Raw genomic sequence first — 20,870 nt, forward strand, 5'->3', positions numbered from 1 at the left:
GACTGAAGGAGAAAGACTTTTTGCTATTTCAAAATGGAGTTCCGAAACAGCCCAAACAACAAAACATTTTGTATCTGAAACAGGGATGTTTTGTTTTGGCTTCAAAATGTTCTGTTTTGAGCACTGGGTGTTTTGTTTCTGTTACAAAACAGCCAAAATGGCCTGTTTTGGTCACAAAACGTTTTGTATCCGAAACGAAATGTGCATCCCTAAACCTCAGTATGTCACTCCTGACAAATGTTTCAAGTAACACCAGTTGGCAGAGTATATATACATTTGAAAACAAAAAACAAACAAGTGGTCTAATTTAGGAAACCACCTCATATGAATGCATCACTGTGTGGGGATGGGAGGTATTTATCATGTCAGATAGAAAGCTTGAAAGCTAACTGGCACCCTAGGGTGGTTTAATCATTTAGGGAACCTTCTGATATTACCTTAGCATTATGGAAGATGTTGCTGCAAAAATCCAGTAAAGCTGCACTACTCCAGTAAAGTCAGAAGCTTTAAGTTATTATTATTATTTTATTTATTTGATTTCTATACCGCCCTTCCAAAAATGGCTCAGGGTGGTTTACACAGAGAAATCATAAATAAATAAGATGGATCCCTGTCCCCAAAGGGCCCACAATCTAAAAAGAAACAAAAGATAGACACCAGCAACAGTCACTGGAAGTACTGTGCTACGGGTGGATAGGGCCAGTTACTCTCCCCCTGCTAAATAAAGAGAATCACCACTTTAAAAGGTGCCTCTTTGCCAAGTTAGCAAGTTGTGACAGATAAGCCACTATGTGATTCCATCCTGACCTAGTATTGTCACAGTTTCCAGAAGGGATGTGTGCCAGCTGCTGACACATGTTCAGCCTCAGAAGGAAGAGCTGGTCTTGTGGTAGCAAGCATGATTGTCCCCTTAGCTAAGCAGGGTCCGTCCTGGTTGCATATGAAAGGGAGACTAGAAGTGTGAGCACTGTGATATTCGCCTCAAGGGATGGAGCCGCTCTGGGAAGAGCAGAAGGTTTCAAGTTCCCTCCCTGGCTATATACTGAGCTCAATTAACTCAATACTGAGCTAGATAGACCAATGGTCTGACTCAGTATATGGCAGATTCCTATTTTCCTACATTCCTGTGTTCTAGATATTTGCTGTTAACCACAGCAGTTAGGGAAGGCCACACACTGAAGTCCCTGTCACCCTACTGAAGTAATGTTAGAAGTAATAGTAATTTTACTTCTAGAAGTAAATAATATCATCACTAGGTGGTGCACTTTCATATCACCATATGGAACTGATTAGGTACAACTATCTTGTAATGACTCAACTATGCCAAAACAGAACACGTGGATGGACATGAGCGGTACAATCCTAAACATGTAGTAAGTAGTAACTTAGTTACTACTTAGTAGTTACTAAAGTTGTTATTCAACTTTAAGTTCAAGTAAGTGTGCATCACATTGCATTCTTTGAGTAGCCCTCTTTGGATGTTATTTTTAAAGAATGGTGCTCTCACATACACTGTGCAAAGCAGGAATGGAAGTCCCGCCCCGCTAGGACATTGGTCATTCCCCTCACTCCCTCTCCTGTGCCACTCACGGCATTTTCACGATCAGTAGACTTGGGTGCCCAAAACGGCCAATCACGGAAGCGCCCGCCATTATGCTTACAGCAGTCACCTCTTCAGATAAATGCTATGAGCACAAGCAGAGTGGGAGGAGGTGTGAGAGGAATGGTTGACATGCCAGGGAAGTGGGACTTGCATTCCCACTTTGGATGGTGCACACAAGTACACCATCCCTTTAAAATAATGTCTTAAGGGGACTAGTGTCAGTAATGAATCTTGTCTGCTTGTAATTCAATTAGACAAAATTATTGACATGGTAGATATAATGGAATCAAACTCCTGTTTTCCAAACATTCCCATGTGCATTGTGATGAATCTTGCATACCAACTGTTTGCTAGCAGAGAAGATGTGGGAGGGAACAGACTGTATAATCCATTTGCTTCTCTTCTTAAAAATACACATCATGCCCGTAACAAAGAAAGGAAGCAGCAGGACTTGTCAAATAAATGTTTACAAAGTGCAGTTGCTGGAAATGTTTATACTTTGTTCTTGAATAATGCACCAAAGTATATTAATAGAATAGCACATTGTTCAATTTGTGTGATTTGAAAGGGAAGAATAGATTAAGATTTAGTAAGAGATACAAAATAAAACATCCTGGTTGAGGAGGAAAATAACCCTGAAATTAACATCTGATGCAATATATTTGTTACAGGAATGTTTATATGAGCCTGGTGGGAAATGGCGCTTAACTGGACCAATCCGGCCATTTCCAGAGGAAAAGGAACTTTGGAATTAAGGGCTTATGCTTAAATCCCATGCCTTTGATTTATGAAAGCAGTTGTAAGGTGGCAGCCCAGTGAGCCTCCGCTGTGGTATTAGCATATGAAAGTTGCTTAGTTAAACAATCTTGGTTTGAATATAGAATTCATACAGTGCTGGCCATTTTTTAAAAGAGTACATTATCACAAACATGATTAATACCAGTACAACTTTATGAAACTTTTTCTCCGAGCTCAGAATTTGGTTTAATTTAAGACAGAACTAGGATTGCCATTATTTGTTTTTCTTGGCCCAGCTCCTATGCCGACAACAACAAGTGCTAACACTCCTGTAACACGAGTTTACACTCGGAAACAAAGATTGCAATCATGTACACACTTATCAGAGCGCGTGCCAAGTGTGATCATGCCTTTTCAGAATAGTCCACCCACCCTCAGCAGGGAATGGGCATTTAAATCCATTAAAACCCTAATCCCAAAACAGTCTCACAGAAGCACAATTTCTGCTGTGGTGGGCAGATGCTGAGGAGCATTATTTTTCTGTTACTCAGGAAAGGTAAGGGAACATGATTACTTCCTAGGAGGGGATATGTAAATGAGGAAGGGCTAAGGATTCTGGGGTCCTGGGAAGAAAAGAGAAATAACTGTTTTTGCCAGGTTTTTCCCAGGCTTACAGACCTCTAGGTGCACCTTCTCAGTGCTGAATATGTGCAGCACTGGTCTGGATGTCAGACACTGCCTGCTGGTAGGTTTGTAATAATGGCATTTCGGATGAGACTTTCTTTTGCTCCTGTAATGTTTTTAGAATAGATAATTTTGCTCCTTCTTTTGCTCCTGTAATGTTTTTGAATAAGACGACATTGAGGTTGTTTACACAACTGGGTGGGCGAGCCAGCAAGCAGGTGTGGTGGTGGTGGTGGTAGGCTTGTTTTATTCATCTTCCCCCCAGACAAGCGAGTTCTTGTTTTGGGAACACAGATCGCGCTCCCATACGAGTCTGCTTCATGGCGAAGTTCACAGCTCCAGAGGCCAGGACGACGTATCCTGGCCTCCAGGAATCCCAAAATGCACCACACGACATGCACAATGCATTGGGAGATTCCCCAAGACATGGGCACTCTAGGCACTCGTATCTGTGTGCAGCCAGGCTGGAAACAGCCCATGCTCACACACAAGCAGGTAGCCCAGGTTAAGGGAGTGCTTACTCCCTTAACTTCAGCTAATAGCTGGGCTAAAATGCCAGACTAGGCAGCACTGCCCCACCTGGATTGAGCCCGATCCCAAAGGTTATCACATGCAGCCTAACCCCAGACTGGGCTTCCCTGCATCTAAGAAGAGCCTCATAATGTGATCTTGAGGTTTATGAGATAAGCAAGAGTGTAATGATATGTGTTTGAGCTACAGTTCTTGCTAATACACTAACTTTTGTCATTTTAAAGAGCCCCTGATGAAGAATTACAAATCCAAAATGTTTTGGATCACTAAAAAAATGTTTTCAGGCACTTTGAGAATTTTCTCCCATTTTGTTCCTTTTTTGGCTGTCTCCTCTGTTTATTCAGTTAACTCAGTGCAGGTCACCCTTCTCTATCTTGTATAGTGTACAACAACTTCATAATAGGCATGAATTCAACAGGTAATCCCCATCACTGTACTTCTTTACTGGTGAAAACTGCAACTGCTGAATTTTTGTCATGCAAAGATTCAGGAACTCTGTTAGATTTAAACACTCTAGTGGTATTCATAGTAGTAAAAAGTCATCCTCTGAAAAATGTGGACGTTAGTTCATATGTAATGAGCATGTGCATGACTGCAACTATTTCCAAGTATAGCTGCACTCAGCAAATAGGTCAATAAAAAGTGCCACATTTCATATTTGCATTTTTTGCAGGGGAGTTACTTGTAATAGACACATCACACAAAGGAAAATGAAAAAGTGATTAAGCTGGGCATGTTCAACACAACTCTGTGTTATCTTTTACACGTTACCTCTAGAGCAAAAAAAGGAGTTTTTTTCTTAAATGATGCCATTAGTCTAATAGCTTCCATTTCCATTCTGAGTTTTCATTGTCCTAGTTATCCAGTTCCATTTAAATGGTGAAATACGTGGGCCGTCTGGCTATTTTAATGTGATGCCTTTTCATACTGTAATTGAGAGGAGTTTCCAATGAATCAAATGAATGCTTTGAGAGGATTCTCAAGCCCCCAACAGACATCAACTAAAATGTTAAGAGTGCCTCTGAGTCCCTCTGGTGCTATATTTCCTAACCATGAAAGAAATGCCATTATTGTAAATTCCCAGCCTTTGTCTAAAAATCTTGTACCAGATCCCTAGAGTGCTAGTTCAGTTAATTAATTCAAACAATTTCCTTTCTAATCTTTAAAACATTTTCATATTTAAAACAATAAATGAGACACTTAAGGGGGTTCACCCATTGCTGGCAATTAATATGCCACGAAATTAAAAGAATTATAGCCAGTCTTCACTGAAATAAATCACTTTCCAACAGCTCTGACCTGAGCAAGGTTAAAATTATGACCTCTCAAAAGCTCTATGCAAGCAGATACAATAAAATCATATTGCCTACATGATCTCAAATTAACATTTCCCCCCACTTTGGCTTTCCTTTTCCCGATAACCAATTTGATACTTAGCCCCATGACTTCTGCCACTTTGGGGGTCCAAGTTATTTAATGATAACTTTAAAATGAGCAATTAGTATAGGAGTGGATTGATTGCATTTCCCCCGAATCAGAGCATGAGGTTAATGCAATTGGAAACTGATGGGTCTGGTAGCTTTGACACTAATTGGTGATTGGGTTACATGTTAAGATAAGGAGTCAGCATGAGAAAATTCCCAAGACACTTGTATAGAGTTAAGCCTATGCATTCACAAGTCTTCTTTCTACAATTCTAAGTCTTAATTTCATTTTGTAAGAGCTTCTTTCTTACATTTCGGGGTGATACTTCATATAGAATTTCTGATATTATTTATTTAGTTTTAAATAATCTAATGCATAATATTGAAATGTAAGCAAGTGTCAAAAATATTTTACATTTGCATTATTCGTTGAGTGCAGTGTTGTCTGCATTGAGAAACAAGATAGTCTTTGCTTCCGGCAGCTTACAATAAATTTCAGTGGTGAGGGAGATCAAACAAGGAAGAGAACGGAAGGAAAGGTAGCACAGCAAGACTAGTAAGGGATGGATGGAGGCAAACACAGTGGCACAACTTCCAAGTTATAGTTTAGCTGGAAGTCAGGATTACTGGTTGAAGTCACCGGCTTCAAAGAAAAAGTGGGTTTTGAGGAAAGCACTGAAGGAAGAGCAGGGGTGTAAGAACAACTGAGACACGGGGTACAGCAGCAGCAGGGCCAGCTCTGCCCTGCCACTCCCCGGGGGCCACCTGCTTCCTTCCCTGCCCTCCTATCCCAGAGGTGAGCACTTCTGGTCTACTTTGGTGGCTGTGCTTAGTCCCCACTCCATGATGATCACTCTCTGAAGCAGCCGGATAACATCACAGAGGTGCCTTGGTGATGTCATCAGGCAGCATCAGTTTGGCCAGAAAGCAGCCAACATGGAGTTGGGGCCAAGTTCAGCCATCAAGGTAGGAGCTGGCAGGTACAGCAGGTTGCAGTGAAGGTGGCAAGGACTGTGGAGAAGGCAGGCATGGGGGAGGCATCTTCAAGTCTTGCCCTAGGGTCCCCCACACTATGCCACTGAGGAAGAGAAAAGTAGCGCTGCCATTTTTAGGAAAGGATAAAAACAATATAGAAGATAGTGTGTGTTCTGCCAACATGTGTGCAGCAGGTAGAATTTCTGATATTTCCCATGTGGGGCGGAGGCACCCAGCCCGGCATCCCTGCAGGCCAGCAGTGTGCCCTCTGCACATGTGCCAAGCTTCTGTGCATGCCCAGATGCCAGGGCCATGCTGCCAGCCTTCAGGGATGCCGGGCGGGGCACCTCTGCCTCACACAGGATCCCAGCCGGAGCACCGCTGCTTGAGACAGCTTGCAGGTGTTGTCTTAATGTTAGCAAGCACCTGTTAGTTTATTTTTAAAGGCATCTCTCCCCTGCCCGCCCCCGGTGCTGCCCTCACTGACCACTACTGCTACCACCCTCACTAGATTATGCACAATGTCCATAACCGCCATACTAGAGAAGGAAGTAAACATGCAGTCTACATTCCCCTCACAAATGCAACTATTTTCCAAATGATTGAATGGCCCACAGTGACCATGACTACTGTGGATATTTATACAGTATACCACTTAACAAAAGTTCTCAAACTGAATAGAAAAATAGAAAAACAAACAAGCTGGCTCTTATTTATCATGACTAGGAGCCCCACAGTCCCAGAGGATTATCATCACCACAAGAGGATATAAGTTTGCCATTCCATGAATTGTCTAGTGTAAAAGATAATTTCCCTCTTCCTTGAAATGATATCCTCCTTCCCTGAGGCCCTTGTTCTCTGTGACAGCAGACCTGGAAGTAGGACACCTTCATCAGATTCTGAAAGACTCATTCACGTGCATCTCTGACTTTCCTTCAGCTTCTCTAAGTATTCAATGAAACAAATTTCTGTGTTGAGAGCAGAGGTACACCAGGGTAATTTTGGAGCCTGGACCTAAAGGCTTTTGGAGGCCCCCCCCCCAACCCCCATACACAGTATTTTTAACTTGACCACACCACCCAGGACAGACTAACAAGGATTTGGGGGGCCCCAGGGGGTGTGGAGGCAGTGGACTTCAGCCCAGAAGTCCAGGGATAAGAGCACCTTTGGCTGAGAGCCAGGAGCAAAATCCACTGAGCACACCCCCATTTTCAATCTTAAATTGGTTTGATTTCTATACCTATAACTTTGGCTGGCGGCACTTCCAATCTAAACTGAGCTTGAACTAGAGGCAGAGACTACACTTCAGTTGATAAACTGACTTTTACTCTTGCTAAATCTGCATCAAAGCCCTTCTCAATCTAGAACTAGATCAGCATCACGCTTCTTCAAACCTAGATGTAATTTGGGTTTCTGTTTGAAGTTTAATGTAGCCAGTCAAGTCTTCACTGTTCAGAACTGAAGAGCTATATGTTTCTACAGAATTACCTCCCCGGGATTCAGCTCTTGACACACAATGCCTTGTTTCCACTTTCATTAATGAAATACTTTTTTAAAATGTAACTTTTAATTTGGATTGCTACTTTTTTATGGTTTCCTGTGCCTTTAACAGCAGTTACAGTACCTAACACTTCAAAATTAAGTAGGCAACATTTCTGTCAGGATGCTGCCTTACCTGGTTGACTGTGTGGCCCTGTGGAGTCCAGCAAAGTGCATGGCATTCCTCTTTGGGGGCTTCTGTCTTCCCCCGAACAGAGAAGGGGTGAAATGGTTCCAGGCTGGTCAAGTCCCAGTGGCATTAAGCAGGTGAGACCAGCTCCAGTGGAGCAGCCATACTGGGCATGGCAGGAAGGAGGCGGAGTTTGGAGTAAGCTTTAAGCCCTGTCAGCTGTGTACTGGGGCATTTAAAACCAAGGCAGCTGATGAGAGCTGCTCTTGAGCATGGGAGTTGGCAGTTCCACTGGAGAGGGAATTGGCTGGATACAGCAAGCCGGGAGGAGGGCTGAGGTGATGAAATAACCTCCTTCCCTGGCCTACCCTGAGGATGACCCTGTCTATTCCCATTCTGTAATTCTGGATTCAAGAAAGGCCAGGAACACAGCAACCCACTTGGAGTATTACAGTTTCCCTCATCATTTCGTCTCTGTGGCAAGAAAAGACTTCAGCTATAATGCGTCTCTGTGTGGCTACTGTTACGATAGCCATACACAGCTTCAAAACATTTAATGCTTCAAAAGGTCCTTCAAAAAGTGTAATGCTGCTTACTCTGAGGAAAAGCACGTGCACACACACATGTCCTCAAAGGGTTGTGCTGGTATGAAACATCTTCAATTCATTTTCAGTTTCTGAGACCATCAGAGCTAAATTGGCAGCTTGTCCTGAACCATATACTGGAATCACCCTGTACTTAAACCATAAATCCTGTTTTCCTTTTTGCCAACATCAATGCCATCAAAAGGAATTTTAAAAAACCAGTTGACAAATGCACATGTCCATACCCCCAACTAACTCCTGTCTATGTTGTCTTTGAAGGTCCTTCAGATGTTGTGCAAGATAGAGAAGTTTCTATTTTGGCTAGGCTAAGAGTGTTTGCTTCTCCTACAACTTGAAAAACAACCACTGTTCCCTGCCCTTTGATAAGTTAACAGCCAGTCAGCAGGGGCAAAGTGAATAAAATCTTCCCTGGCAAAATTCCAGATGAGATCTTTCATATATCTAAATCTACATCTGTAAGTCTCATGGAGTTCCAAGTAAGTGAGCACAGGACCGCAGCCACTGATATAGACTAAATATCTGTAGAGCTAGTGACCACCTAAGACATGCTTGCAGCACCTTTGGATTACATTGTTTTCAGTGTTCAGTACATATTTGAGAAGCACACTTTACACTAGTCAACTACAATGATTAATTAGCATCATTCCAAGGATAGATAACAGCAACAATGGGGGAGGGAGGTTCTGCTGTACAACTTTTTTATTTTGCAAATGTGACATAGCTGTGCTAAAGTACACAATTATTTGCAGAGACACAGAACATGGTGACTGCCAGCCCCCAAACCTGTTAAAATTAACACTATCGCCTTTATAGGTTTGCTTCAGCTACCAGAGCAGTATATTAGCAGAGCCATACTTAGACCTTTGAAGGAATTTAACAAGTAACAACCAAAAGACCTGTGCTGCCTGAGGCCAAAGATTTCCCCACCTGCACACACATACTAAGGTTGTTCTCACGACCAAGAGCGGCGAGGGAAGGCTCAGTGGAAGGCAGGGATGGATCTACCTTCCCCCCAGACGATCTTCACTCTCCCTTTTGGCACATAGGTGTGTGCCCATAAAATCTGCACTGCTCTGAGCAGTGCAGATCTCTGGAGGCCGTAAAAATGAGGAATCCCAAGATGCACCTCTCAATCAGAGTAGTACCTTGAAGGATCCCCTGCCCCCCAAAGCTGGGCACTCTAAGCTCCCAGCTCTGTCTATGCTTAAGCTATGTACAGTCCAAGCACACACAGGACCCCAGACCTGGGTTAGAGGACATACTCACACCCGTTAATATAGCTTAAAGGTTGAGTTAAAAATCTGGGCTTCCAGGGGCCACAGTGCCAGGATCGGCCTCAATCCCAGAACTCCACATGAACAACCTAACCCAGGTTGGGATGCTAGTAATTTGCAGCAGATCAGCAGAATGCAGCAGAGAGGAACACCTGGAGTAAAAAAACCCTAGGCCAGTTATAGAGCAGGAGACCTGCTCATCCCTAGAAGGTCATGGCAGGGTTATGTCGCTGTAAACCACCTAGAGATGAAAGTTTGGGATGGTGTACAAATTTGATGAATGAATACTAAATCAATATGTCAGAATATGAAAATGACAAGAGCAGAGGAGAGTAGTCCATGGAAAGCTTTGAATGTAATAATAATAATAATAATTATTATTATTATTATTATTAATTTAGGCTATACCTCCCTCGCAGCTCAGGTGGAAGAGGAATGCTGCAAGTCCATCAAACAGTAGAGGAGGAGAAAAGAGGCCTTGAAGAATATATAAAGGACAGTGAAGAAGATGCACTTAAAATGGTCAATAACACAAAACTATTCAACATCAATGAAACAAAGCAGGCCTAGAAGAAAGAACAAGTCAAGAACCGAGCAGAAAAATGGAAAAAGAAGCCCCTGCATGGTCAATATTTGCACAATATAAGTGGAAAATCAGACATCAGCAAGACCTGGCAATGGCTTAAGAATGGCAACTTGAAGAAAGAAACAGAGGGTTTAATACTGGTTGCACAAGAACAGGCACTAAGAACAAATGCAATAAGAGCAAAAGTCGAAAAATCCACAACAAACAGCAAGTGCCGCCTTTGTAAAGTAGATGAAACAGTGGACCACCTAATCAGCTGTTGTAAAAAGATTGCACGGACTGACTACAAACAAAGGCATGACAAGGTAGCAGGATGATACACTGGAACATCTGCAAAAAATACAAGCTACCTGTAGCCAAACATTGGTGGGACCATAAAATTGAGAGAGTGGTAGAAAATGAAGATGTAAAAATATTATGGGACTTCCGACTACAAACAGACAAGCATCTGCCACACAATACACCAGATATAACTGTAGTTGAGAAGAAAGAAAAACAAGTCAAAATAAAAGACATAGCAATACCAGGGGATAGCAGAATAGAAGAAAAAGAAGTAGAAAAAATCATCAAATACAAAGATCTACAAACTGAAATTGAAAGGCTGTGGCAGAAAAAGACCAAAATAATCCCAGGGTGCAGTTGCAAAAGACCTTGAAGAGCACCTCAACACCATAGGGGCCACGGAAATCACCATCAGCCAATTACAAAAAGCAGCTTTACTGGGAACAGCCTATATTCTGCGATGATATCTATAATAACAGCAACAACATTGATAATAAAATTCAGCCATCCCAGGTCCTTGGGAAGGACTCGATGTCTGGATAAAACAAACCAGTCAATAGCACCTGTCTGACTGTGTAAACAAGAAATAAATAATAATTTAATTTCTATATCGCCCTGCCAAAAATGGCTCAGGGCGGTTTACATAGAGAAATAATAAATAAATAAGATGGATCCCTGTCCCCAAAAGGCTCACAATCTAAAAGAAACATAAGAGAGACACCAACAACAGTCACTGGAGGTACTGTGCTGGGGGTGGATAGGGCCAGTTACTCCCCCCCTTCTAAATAAAGAGAATCACCATGGTAAAAGGTGCCTCTTTGCCAAGTTAGCAGGGGGTATCTTGGTAAGGAAAGGTCATGGAGCCACCATTGTACAGGGGGGTAAAAAGAACCGGGCTGCCCTGCTCAGATCATTAGATGCAGTGTCTAATGTCAGACACAGGGAGTGGAGTTTCGCTCTCAAATGCTTTAAAAAGGCAGGGAGATGCGTTCCCGGCCACGCTGGGAAGCCGGTGCTGGCTCAGCTTCTGAATAATGGACCCACGTGGCCTTTTAAAGCAGGGAGAGCTGCTCCCGGCCGTGCTGCAAACATGGCACTGGCCGGAATTGGCTTGCAAATGGGGCACACAGCCCCGGTAGCGAGCAAATCCATGCCCCCTGCATCTGACATTAGACACTGCGTCTGACATCAGATGCAGGGGGCATGGCTGGGGGGGGGTTTGCTAGACGTGGGCTGAACTGGGGCCCCCACTGGCCTCCCTACGCCACTGGGTAAGGATGAGGGAGCTGCGCTGGATCAAGGACAAGGAGGGATTTGAGGAAAGGCCTCATGTTGTCTGACATGAGTAAACAATTGTGGCAACAGAGTTCAGCAGCCACATGTCATTTTGCATCCTTCAGCAGCCATGTGCAAAACAGCTTTAATTCAGTCTCTTTCACTTGCCAGGTTGTGTATACAATGGGAATGGAGTTTGCTAGGCCATGGATGCTTTCATTGCAATATTCCATTTCTTTGCAGGCTAATACTTGAATGTTAATTCACTGCTACCCTTTGTGTTGTGGCATGTAAAATAAGTTCTCCTCAGATCTCTCTTACTAAAGCAGAGAAGGGGAAAATTCAATTTTGTAGGTAAAAAGCCCTCTCCTTAGAAGTGTTATGCAAAATCAATGCATGCATTGATGTATCATAGGAACATATGGTAATAATAAGAATTTTTAAAAAGATAAATAATGTCATACCTGATGTTTCTCTTGGCATATCCTATTTCTTTTCGCCTAAGGGAACTTTAGATAAACCAACAAGGGGTGGGGGGGAGAGGACTTAACAGCATGGTGATAAGGGAATGCAAACTGAAGGCTCCTCTCTTTTTTTTTTTCTCAGCGGGAATATTTCATGATAGTTTAGTTCATCTTCACAGAAGCACTTTTGCATACTCAGTCCTCCCGGGCAACACACTGATTTGAGTTAAAAATGACAACAGCTTGAAATATTTCTGTTATCTAAATAAACATAAAGGGAGAAGATAATGCTATGCATTCGTAATGATTAAATAATGCTTCTGCAGTGACATTTATTTACATTCCTTCAGGGCATCTTTGAAGTTGACCCTCTACCATAAAACAAAGCAGAAGATGTAGCAAACACATTTTATTGGTGGCCCCATAGTAATATCTCCTTTCTATATTTGATTAATAAAGTGCTTCCTGCTTTGATCTGTTTCTGTAATAATGCTTACGTCTGGTTGTGCTGTGAGATGAAGAGAATGGAATTGGGGTGGTAACAGAGCTGCAGTAAGGAAAGTTCACATGTGGATGTATGTCTAATTAGTGTGTAAGATGTTGCAAAGCGGCTTGATTAATTCTTGTTTTAGCAACTATAATAATGGTGTATATGATGGTTATATGGGAGGTGTTATATTGTACACAGAGGCTGCTGCAGACTCGTAAGGGGAGCCTGAAGCAGTTCAAAAGCAGTGGCTGCGCAAACAGCACCATCACATCTGTTAATGGGATGTGCAGGGCGGAAGAGAGCTAGAGAGAAAGCCATCCAGCTAGTGGAGCGAGCAAAGTGGGAGTAGCAACAAGGAGAGGCTGCCACTCCACCCTAGCAGTTCTGTTCTCACCCTGCTCTGACACTGACCTGCAATTTAAAATAGTGGTGAGTCTAGAAGGTAAGGTGGCCGAAAGATGAGGAAGAGGACAGGGCTGGCATCAGCACGAGTGAGCAGGGACAGGACACAAGGAGGAATACAAAGAGAGGGCAGCAAGGAGATGGGGTAGTGGCAGCAGCAGGCAGGTGAGGCTGTACCCACAGGGGTGGTGTGAGTGCCCGCACTCACCACCCCATGGCACAGGTACTGCCTGAGGCCATCGGCTCACCTTGCCTCATGGGGGTGTGATGGGGGAGCTTGACATTTTGTGACATCCTCAATTAATGACCATTCTTCATTTGGTGCTGGAATACTTACTTTCAGTTGCAGATTCATCTGTTATAAGCGCTACATGCACAGCCAATGCGGATTTGGATGTGGATATTTGTATTGCAATGTTCATCTGGGTCTCGCTTAATTGAATGGATACATCTGTGGCTGCAGATGGGGCTGTATATACCATATGGGGCCGTAAGCTGCATTCAACCCCTTTAAATGCAGCAGCATTGGAATGAAATTTTATTTCTCAATCAGTGCAAAAGACATACATTTCAAGCTGATTTCTATGAGCTGGGTAGAAGTGTGCAGAATGAATGGTGAAGTACAAATAAAGAAAGTCAATGCAAAACAGATGTCCTTACGAAGAGATTACACTGTATATTAAATAAGCTATGTGTTTGTTCTACTCTCTAATCACATATATAAATAGAACTAGTTTTGGACTAGTTTAACCATTGTAGCACACTTCTTGTGCAGAAAACACTGGCTGACATTCCCCACAATGGTAGACCAGTGGGAGAAGCCCTGCTGGGACACAAAGAGGTTGTAAACTAGCAATGCTTCCACAGCTCAGCAACAGCAGAAGGGTGAGTGGGATTTTTGCTGCTATCTCCTCCCTCCTAAAGGACTATTCACTTGCAAAAACCATTCCCTAAGAGCTATACAACCTTCAGGGACATATTCCTGCAGGTACATCATCCTTTAGGAAGCAGCAGCAAAAATCACATGCACATGCACACACACCACTTCATTGCTACTGGGCTGTGGAAGAAGGAAGAAGCACATGGAGTTTCCAACTTCTGTGTCCCTGCAGATCTTCTCCCATTGTCCTAGCACTGTGAGGAACATCAGCCAATGGGACCTACCGTAGTTCTATAATTCTCGTAATTCTTTTTGCTAAAACTATGGTAGTTACATCAGTTCAAAGTCAGCCTATATTGAGTGAGAGTACAGGTGTACTCAGAGATGAATGACACCCATAGCTGAGTTGGCACCAGAATTTCAAATAAGTTGAAATAAGCAAATTTTAAGGTTCTCAAGGAGAAACATCTGAGAATTTTCAAAAGAAGCCACATGCATTTCTATAAGGCCTCTGAAATTCCTCCGGGAGTTTCTGCACTTCCCTAGATAAAGACATCCAAAATTTTGCTTCAAAGCACAATAATTCTGGGCTTTTTTGTAAACATCATTTCCTTCTCATAGGAGCAAATTGTGGGCTGTATCCAAATAAAGTCATGACTAAACATCATTGAAATAAAATAGACAACTTAAATCATGACAAACCTAAGACACAATTAATTGATTATGTCTTTTAGTCACAATGATTAGAAGTTTGCAACACTAATTCCATTTGTGGTAGAAGGAGACTTTGTGAACATGAAATAGTTAAGTGTTTCCAGCCACTTGATCAGACTGTATGAAAAGCAGTCATCACAAAAGCAGTCAGCAGCAATCAGGGTACTATTGATGTGGTTCTGTATTTATGAGGGGATCAATACAAAAATACAATTCAAAGGCTCTAGAATATCCATTACAGAATTATAATTATACATTCATTCACCCTTATAAGCACTTCAGGTAACTGAATCACAAATCTCCAATAAATGAAACTACAAATAAAATACCTTTAGAGAGGGGCTAACATCTCTACAGGAGTAGCCTATTATCTTGTTTTTAACCCAACAGGTACCATCTCTTTCTGCTGCTACTCTTTTTTCCTCTGGGACCTGCTGGTGTATATACCCCATAGTTTGTAACCCTGGATATCAAAACTTCTTAACTCAGACCTCTCTGTCCCTATAGAGACCCAGCAGAAAAAACAAGTAGGGAAAAGGACTAGATGCGGACTAGCAAACTGAAGTTTAATAAGCCCTCTCCAGGCATTACAGCAAAGACACCGTATGAGTCTAAAGTGTGTCTGGAAGTTCGGCACCCTGGCCCAATCATTTATTCATGGCAGTGCATTGCTTAAGGTTAGAGCAATATCCATCTGAAGAGGTTAACATTGTATTCATGATGCTTCCATGCACCTTCTGATCACAGAATCACCTACCAGGATGGTTAGAGCATTCGCATCCCCAGATAAACGCCTCTCTAACCATCAGCAGTATACTACAGCAAATAATTGATGGGACCAGGGTGGGACTTCCATTCCCCCATTTAGATACTTTATTCGCACTCACATCTTTGCTGTAATGTCGGAAGGAGGCTTTAATCCTGAAGACAGAAGTGTTTTTGGTCAAGATGAACACTGATGCAGTGCTAGAATTTCCACCTCTTCTGGATGACGTAGCACTCTCCTTGAAAAGTCAGATTGATACTATGGGTCTGTTCCATGACCAAGACATGCTCCAGGATTTCAAGGTTTCAAGCTGTGGCCACGCATATTTTTGCACAGCTTTGGCTGGTGAGCCAACTATACTCACTTTGGGGGGAAATGAATTTGTCCCTTGATGAGAATAGATTAGATTAGATCTTGCCTTAGTTGGATTAGTTAGATTACTGTAAGATGCCCTAAATGGGGCTTCCTCTGAAAATCACCAGATAACTCAGACATTTCACTTGGCCCTCTCTCTAATGACATTCTGCCATTACCTGAATGCTGTTTTAAAATTATTGTTGTATTGATGTGGTGGTGGTGGTGGTGGTGGTTGAATTGAGGTGGTGGTGGCGGCTGGTTATTGTTGTTGTTATTGTTGTTGTATTGATGTGGTGGTGGTTCCAGCAGGTCTTTGGTTGACATTGTCAACTTTTTTCTTGGCATTATAATTTTTACCAGTTTATCTGCTGCTTGTTTGTTGCATTTTTATGATCTTGTTATGAGTATGTTTTAATAAGCACTATTCACGACTTTGATTGGTTCATGTTTTGGAGCATAATGGCAGGATCTATTTTCTTAATAAATACTGAAGACATTGCATTGAGCAATACCCCAAAATTGGCTTAAAGCAATGATGGAGCAGGACAGAGACAGGGTCCCCCTCCCCCACCTTGCTTCAATTTTCAGTTACGCATGAGATATCCTGAGCTTTCCATGGAATCTTGAGCTCATAGATCAAATAGGGCATGTAAGATTTTTAGAAAACCCATTAGAAAGATAATTAGCAGCTTGTTAAAACATAGTGCAGTAAAAATCCAATTTGGTTTGCAGCTTTTACTCTATAAAGCTGATATTTAAGTCACCTTAAATACATTGATTTGTAATGCTTTTTAGGACCATAATAATAAAACGAAGGATTGAATTTAATAAATATGTCTGGGCTTACTAGTTGGTGGAGGGGGGGAGGCAGCTAAGAGAAATGTTTCACAGAACATTTCATTTCATTTACAAGGATAACAAAACATCAATAAATGTTAATTTAAGAACTCCCAATGATACAGAATCTCATAATCATCTTATGAAATGATCTATTGATTTTTCAAGGTTCTCTAGCAGAAATGTTTAGACTTCACTTCAGGTAATGAACAACTTCTTTTTTCCTGTAGGCAGATATTTAATATACATTCTGAACTGTTAAGCACTGAGATTCAAGAGTTCAGATTGTACTGCAAATGAAACATCCTTATGGATTGTTTACTAATATTTAATGCAACCTCATGCCAAGTGGACTGATAAATTTAATGTGTAGCACAACTACTTCTAAAATAAAGAACAAAATAGTTTAAATAAAAGAGCAATCATTTCAGTTCATGTTTTGCAATATTTTGACCTTTAGGAATCAGGACAAGACTATATATTATCTGAACCAATGCATGTGCCCAAGCCTATAATGTGCCTGAGATAATGTGTTAGGAAGGATATTTTACATATCCAATGCCACTGATTGACTACCACAACTCCCTTTCCCAAATATCCAAGACCAAAAATAGGTCAGACAGAAATAAGCCTGGGGAAAATTAATAGCTTGAGGGAGCAGTAATCCTCTCTAATAAAACGCTTGGTGTCCGTCCGTGGACGGCCACCAAGCGTGTGTTCGTGCCTCCCTGCCCTGTTTTGCGCCTGCGCGAAGCGCAGGCCCAGAACAGGGCAAGGGAGACACGACCGCCAGCACCCGGCGGACATCTTGGACGGCCACAAGCGGCCGCCCTGAAGAAGCCGGAGAAGCGCCGGCGGGGGAAACTGGAAGGCAGAGGCGGCGGCGGCACCAAAACACCCGCGGGCGGCATTGCCTTACCGTGCCGCGGAGCTGCCAAGCGGCTGCGGCAGACGCAGAGAGACAGAGGCGGCAGCGGCTCCAGGACAGCCGCCGAGAGTGAAGAGGCAGCACATCAGAAAGATGGAAAACCAGGGCGAAATTGCCCTTAACCCACCCACCCTCCCAGCTGCCCGAGTCCTCCTCTCCCAGCCCCATGGGCGAAATTGCTGCTGCGGTCGCCGACGACGACGAACACCCGCTCGCCCTCCCAACTGCCGAGTCCTCCATACCCCAGCCTGAGTCAGTCGGGCGATGAAAGTCCTTAGTTTGATAGGGAGAGAGGAGCTCGCAAACAGAGCTCCTCTCTGTGCAAAGGCTCTGCCTGAACTGGCGCTTTGGGCGCAAAGGACGCCTATTGCGTCCTTTGCGTCCAAAGCGCCAGTTCAGGAAGAGGCTTTGCAAAGAGAGGAGCTCTGCTTGCGAGCTCCTCTCTCCCTATCAAATTAAGGACTTTCATCACCCGACTGACTCGGGCCGGGGATGAGGACACGGGGGTGAGGAGGACTCGGCAGTTGGGAGGGCGGGCGGGCGGCGGCGGTGGCCGCAGCGGCATTTACATGGGCCGATTTGGCCCTTAATCATGTGGGGGGGTCGCCATTCTGGAGAGCCCAGAGCCATTCTGTGTCGCACACAAGCACCCCCCCCCCAAACAACGTCCCCCAGAGGGGGAAAAAACCACAGAGGGAAGGGAAAATTAGAACAGGGTGGAGGAAAACAAAGACAGAGAGAAAAAGAGAGAGAGACAGAGAGAGAGAGAGAGACAACAAGAAAAACAGACAGCAAAAGACAAAACAAGGAATGCGGGAGGGAGACAGAACAATAGAGAAAAGAAAAGAGATAAAGAAGGAAAAAGAGAGAAGAGAGAGATAGGAAAGAAAAGAACAAAATAAACAAAGAGGAAGGAAAAAGAAGAGAGGTAAAAGTGAAGAAAAAAGGTGGGGGGGGGGAGATAGAAAAAGAGAAAAAGGAAAACACACACACACACAAACCCCCAACAAACATGCCCATAATAGAAAGAAGAAAGAAAAAGATAACGTAGAGAATAAAACATATTTTTTAAAAAAAGGAAAAGGAAAGCAAGAAAAGGAAGGAAAGAAAAGAAAGGAAGAGAGACAGGGACACACACACAAAAAGGGCAAAAGATATGAAGAAAGCTTAAAGGGGGAAAAGACAGCTAGCGCCCGTTATTAAAACGGGCTTAAAAATACTAGTACTTAATAATAAAGGACATTTTATCCCACCTTTCCTCCAAGAAGCTCAGATTATGCAGTTTTCCATCCGTGTCATTCTCATAATTATTTGATGCCACTGGATAAGCCAAGGGATAGTGGTCTAAGGTCACCCAGTGACTTTCATCGCTGAGTGAGGATTTGAACCTATGTCTTTCCAGTCTTTGACACTCTAACCATTACACCAGGTGGTTTTTTCTCTCCCATGTGTAGAAGAGCTATAAAGCAGAGTTATACTAGTAGGTTAAGTACTCCTATCCAGTAGCAATCCAGTGCAAGTACCCTCCACTCTGAGTTTGCCAGATGGGAGATATCAGTTTGTGAACCCGTTGTGCAGTGGAACTGCACCCAATGCCACAGGTACAATTCCAGTGTGCCTTTCTGACCATGCCCTGTTAAGAAGTCTGCGCATGGACACATGTCAGCTATCATGGACTGTGGCTATGCTTTGCTCAAGTGGGGGAAATTAGTGTCAAATGGGTGCAGACCAATCAACAGTAATAAAATGCTTCAAGTCCTGCGGGATGGTGGCTGCACTGGAAGGAATGAAGGAAGATAGACACATGTTCTTGAAAACAAAGAGTTGCTCTATTGAGGGGTATTGGGGTACAGAAGATGAAAAGATGCTGGTTAATCTTGAGGCACATTACTAGTCTCATACTGGGAAAGGCTTGAGGGTGAAAGAAAGAGAAAAGCCGCTTGTTATAGCTACCTGTGTGTAGCTAGGAATCTGTCTCTCCAGTGGCTAAAGCATGAGGTGAGCAATGAGCCCAGGGAGCATAGGGTGCAGAGTCCATAGGATGCAGGAGTTTGTGACTCCTGAGGACGTGAACAAGCTGTTTGGAACTGTGTGTCCTAACACCTGCTCGCTTGAATCTTGTCCAATGTGGCTTATATTACCAAGCAGGGAGGTTGTTGGATAGGGCCTGGTTGAGATCACAAATGCTTCTCTGAGGGACGGTAGAATGCCTCATTTAAAGGAGGCAATTATTAGACCTCTTTTAAAGAAGCCTATGCTTGATCCTTCAGTGCTAGGCAATTATAGGTCTATCTCCAATCTCCTGTGGTTAACCAAGGTGATTGAGAAGGTGGTGGCCTCTCAACCCCAGGCAGTCTTGGATGAAACAGATTATCTAGACCCATTTCAAACTGGAATTCAAGCAGGTTATGGGGTGGAGACTGCCTTGGTTGGCCTGATGGATGATCTCCAAAGAGGAATTAACAGAGCAAGTGTGACTCTGTTGGTCGTTTTGGATCTCTCAGCGGCTTTCAGTACCATCAACCATAGTATCCTTCTGCATTGACTGGAGGAACTGGATGTAGAGGGCATTGCTTTGCAGTGGTTCTGCTCATATCCCTTAGACAAATTTCAGAAGGTGTTACTTGGAGACTGCTGTTCTACAAAGTGAGAGCTTTTGTATGGTGTCCCTCAGGGCTCCATCGTGTTACTAAAGCTTTTTAACATCTACATGAAATCGCTAGGAAAGATCATCAGGGGATTTGGTGCAGGGTGTTATCAGTACACTGATGTTACCCAAATCTATTTTTCCATGTCAGTTTCATCAGGCAATGGCATAACTTCCCTAAGTGCCTGCCTCGAAGCAGTATTGGAATGGATGTGGGATAACAAACGGAGATTAAATCCAGAGGTGCTCATTGTAGGAAGCTACAGTTCAGGAAATGGGATAGATCTGCCAGTTCTGGATGGGGTTACACTCATCCAAATGGAACAGGTTTGCAGTTTGGGAGTACTTCTGGACCAACCCCTCTCTGATGCCTCAGGTAGAGTAGTTGCCAGGAGTGCTGTGCTATCAACTTTGGCTGGTTCACCAGTTGCTCCCTTTCCTGGCAGTGAGTGACCTTAAGACAGTGGTCCACATCTGGTAACCTCCCTGCTTGACTACTGCAATGCACTCTATGTGGGGCTGCCTTTGTACGTAGTCCAGAAACTGCAGTTCGTTCAGAATGCTGCTGCCAGATTGGTCTCTGGGATGTCCCAAAGAGAAAATATTACTCTGGTTTTAAAAGAACGACACTGGCTAGGTTTCCTGTCAAATACCAAGTGCTGGTTATTACCTATAAAGCCCTTAACGGCTTGAGCCCACTGTATTTAAGAGAACACCTTCTTCATTTTAAACCCCTCCA

The sequence above is a fragment of the Hemicordylus capensis genome, chromosome 5 (assembly GCF_027244095.1).
Source record: "Hemicordylus capensis ecotype Gifberg chromosome 5, rHemCap1.1.pri, whole genome shotgun sequence".
Taxonomy (NCBI): domain Eukaryota; kingdom Metazoa; phylum Chordata; class Lepidosauria; order Squamata; family Cordylidae; genus Hemicordylus; species Hemicordylus capensis.